The 4,105-nt window shown below is 44.3% G+C and overlaps 1 pseudogene; it reads left to right on the top strand.

Moving 5' to 3' along the window:
- The first annotated feature begins 1,120 nt into the window (after positions 1-1,120).
- On the top strand, positions 1,121-3,387 carry LOC120077440 (annotated as a pseudogene).
- Positions 3,388-4,105: the final 718 nt, after the last annotated feature.

Genomic DNA, 4,105 nt, shown 5'->3' with positions numbered 1-4,105 from the left:
TGGATCACTAAAGGACCCTACCAATGCAAAATTATGGATATCCACGATTGAAACGATCTTTCGTTATATGAAATGCCCAGAAGATCAGAAGATGCAGTGTGTCGTTTTTATGCTTACCGACAAAGCTCAGATCTGATGGCAGTTGGCAGAAAGGATGTTGGGTGTAGGAGGGGATCCAGTGACATAGGAGCAGTTCAAGGAGCGTTTTTACGCGAAGTACTTCTCTGCCAACCTGAGGTACAATAAGCAGGGGGAGTTCTTGGAGTTAAGGCAGGGACACAGGTCAGTGGAGGAGTATGACCAGTTGTTTGACACCTTATCCCGTTCTTCCCCGAAGTTCGTCACCACGGAAGCTATGAAGGTAGAAAGGTTCGTCCAAGGCCTAAAAGATAGTATACAAGGTATTGTGCGAGCATTAAAACCAACCACTCATGTTGAGGCACTTCGCTTGGAAGCCGAGGTGGACCCACAGTCAGAAGATGAGTATTTACGAGCATTTAGGGCGAGACCTTCCTCAAGTCAAAAGAGGAAGGTAGATCAGAAAGATTTTGAGCCTCACCCCCATCAGAAGGTTCAAGGTTTAGACAGACCGCCTCAACATTTTAGGCAGCAGGCTGCCGAGGCGGGTTTGGTGGAGAGAATGTGATCGGTGTGTAGCTCATGTGGAAGACATCACTGGGGTCAATATTTGGCAGGCACCGAGGTTTGTTTTCGTTGCAAACAGGAGGGGCACTCGATAGATAGATGTCCTGCAAGAGGCACGTTCGATTTTGAGAACTAGTTTGTAGGCCGTGAACAGAGGAGTTCGGGTAGGCCTCAGCATTAGCAAGGTCGTGTTTACTCTACCACCCGGCAGGAGGCCGAGAAAGCAGACACTGTTGTGACAGGTACGCTCCCAATCTTGGGGCATTTTGCGCTAGTATTGTTTGATTCGAGTTCATCCCATTCGTTTATATCATCGTTGTTTGTTAAGCATGCCATGTTAGAACTAGAGCCTTTACACTATGTGTTGTCGGTTTCCACTCCGTCTGGAGAAATTTTGTTAGCAAAGGAAAAGATAAAAGCATGTCAAATTGAAGTAGCGAGTCATACTCTGGATGTGACTTTAATAGTCTTGGACATGCGGGATTTTGATGTGATTCTGGGCATGGATTGGCTAGCTGCTAACCATGCCAGTATAGACTGCTCTCGCAAGGAGGTGATCTTTAACCCTCCCATGGGAGCCAGCTTTAAATTTAAAGGGGAAGGGACCGTGGTCCTGCCCAAAGTGATTTCTGCCATGAAATCCCAGAGGTTGCTTAACCAGGGTACCTGGAGTATCTTGGCTAGTGTTGTCAACACTAGAGAGTCTGAGGTCTCTTTGACTTCGAAGCCAGTAGTACGTGACTACCCGGATGTCTTTCCAGAGGAACTCCCAAGTCTGTTGCCGCATTGGAAGATAGACTTTGCTATCCAGTTGGAGCCATGCACAACTCCTATCTCGAAAGCTCCGTACAGAATGGCCCTAGCAGAACTGAAGGAACTCAAGGTTCAGTTGCAAGAGTTGTTGGATAAGGGTATCATCTGTCTCTTATACACATCTAGATGTGTATAAGAGACAGGCCGGATGTCTTTCCAGAGGAACTCCCAGGTTTGCCGCCGCATCGGGAGATAGACTTTGCTATCAAGTTGGAGCCAAGCACAACTCCTATCTTGAAAGCTTCGTACAGAATGGCCCCAGCAGAACTGAAGGAACTCAAGGTTCAGTTGCAAGAGTTGTTGGATAAGGGTTTCATACGCCCTAGTGTGTCCCCTTGGGGTGCGTCAATGTTGTCTGTGAAAAAGAAAGATGGGTCTTTACGGCTCTGCATTGACTACAGGGAACTAAACAAGGTGCACCTTCCTTTTCGGTGGCTCAATCATAAGAACTCCAAAGTTAAGCGTGCTTAGCTTGGAGCAATCCTATGCTGGGTGACCACCTGGGAATTTTCCTAGGATGCATGTGAATGAGGAAAAAGCATGTTGAAAGGACCCGTGTTGGTTTGTGAGGACAAATTTAACTTCTAGAAGCATTCAAGAAAAGTGAGGTTGATGTATCCAGGTCGTAGGGGACGCAGGGGAATGTCGGGGCCATCATGGGCCGAATTCGGATTCTGAATCTTGGTCCAAATGCTGGGCCTGGGGTGTTACAGGTTCTCTGTGCTAGGACCTAAAACGTTGCTACTGGTGGAATAACATGAAAGTGGAGATAACAGAGTTTGTCAGTAAGTGCTTAGTGTGTCAGCAGTTAAAGGCCTCAAAACAAAAGCTAGCAGGTTTATTGCAACCTTTGAGCGTACCGGAATGGAAGTAGGAGCATGTCTCGATGGACTTCATTGTAGGTTTGTCGCGAACTGCGAAGGGTTTTACAGTAATTTGGGTTGTAGTGGACAGACTCACTAAGCTGGCACATTTTATTCCAAGGAAGTCTACTTATTCAGTGAGTAGATGGGTCGAGTTGTATATGAAAGAAGTGGTAAGATTGCACAGAGTACTAGTGTCCATTGTATCTGATAGGGACCCTCGATTTACCTTCAACTTTTGGAAGAGCCTTCAGGCAGCATTGGGTACACATTTGGATTTCAGCATGGCTTTTCACCCACAAACTGACGGTCAAACTGAGCATTTAAACCAAACACTGAAGGATATGTTACGTGTTTGTGCGTTAGAGTTTGCAAGGAGTTAGAACTCTCACCTGCATTTGATAGAGTTTGCCTATAATAATAATTATCAGGTAACCATTGGTATGTTACCGTTTGAGGCCCTTTATGGGAAGAGTTGTAGGTCACCCGTATGCTGGGATGAGGTTGGTGAGCGGAAATTACTAGGACCTGAGTTAGTAAAAACCATGAATGAGGCAATACAGAAGATTAGGGCCCGAATGTTGACGGCTCAAAGCAAGCAGAAGAGTTACGCTAATGTTAGGCGTAAGGATCTAGAGTTTGAGGTAGGTGGAAAGGTGTTTGTGAAAGTGGCACCCATGAAGGGGGTGTTGAGGTTTGGCAAGAGGGGTAAGTTGAACCCTCGTTTCATTGAGCCATTTGAGATCTTGGAACGAGTTGGCCCTGTAGCATACCGGCTAGCCTTGCCCCCATCTCTTTCTTCAGTTCACAATGTTTTTCATGTTTGATGTTAAGGAAGTACGTAGCAGACTCATCTCATGTTGTGGATTATGAGCCTTTACATTTAAATGAGAACCTGAGCTATGAAGAAGAGCCCATTCGAATCCTGGCCAGGGAAGTGAAAGTTTTACGCAACAAGGAGATAACTTTGATGAAGGTTCTTTGGCAGAATCACCAGTTCGAGGAAGCAACGTGGGAGCGCGAGGACGACATGAGGATGCATTATCCCGAGCTTTTTCAGGATTAGAACTTTCGATGACGAAAATTTCTTAAGGGGGTAGAATGTAATATCCTGATTTATTTTGTAATTAAGTTTTTTTTTTTATGTTGGCTACTTGGATAAATTATATAAGATTTATATCTTTTTTGGCTAAGCTAAAATATGATTTAATTGTTTGGAATAATTGAGTTTTATTTTGGCTTATTTGGGAGATTTGATTATCTATGGAGATAATTAAATGTGTTTATTGGATTTTTTTTAAAGGAAAATATATATAATTATATTTTGGGAGATAATTAAGGAATTTGTTTTTTAAAATATTAAAGAAAAGAGAAAAGGAAAAAGGAAAAAAAAAAGTAAATTTTCTTTTCTCTTCTTCCCACGCCAGTCAGCCTCGTCGTCCAGTTTTTCTCTCCTTCTTCTTCTTCAGTTTCTTCCAACCCTAGTCGCCGTCGTTGATCTCCTCGCCATTCCATCCCACCACGCCAGTCGGCCACCGCTTGCCTCGCAGACGTCAGCCCCGCCGTCCAGTTTTGCTTCTGGCACCGTTCGCCCGCCACTGTCTTTTTAAGATTGGGTAAGAGTTGGATTACTTTGGGCAAGGATTGGTGTTTGAGTCTTTTGAAGTGTCACTTGGTGTTGAAACAATTTTAGTTGTTACCCATTGTGTCAACTTTCAGGATTTGGATTTTTTAAAGATTCTGGGGCGTTGTTATCAAAGAAGAGACCATTCTTTTCTTCAGGG

This window comes from Benincasa hispida, chromosome 5 (genome assembly GCF_009727055.1).
Source record: "Benincasa hispida cultivar B227 chromosome 5, ASM972705v1, whole genome shotgun sequence".
Classification (NCBI taxonomy): Eukaryota; Viridiplantae; Streptophyta; class Magnoliopsida; order Cucurbitales; family Cucurbitaceae; genus Benincasa; species Benincasa hispida.
This window is presented reverse-complemented; position numbering and strand designations above follow the sequence as displayed.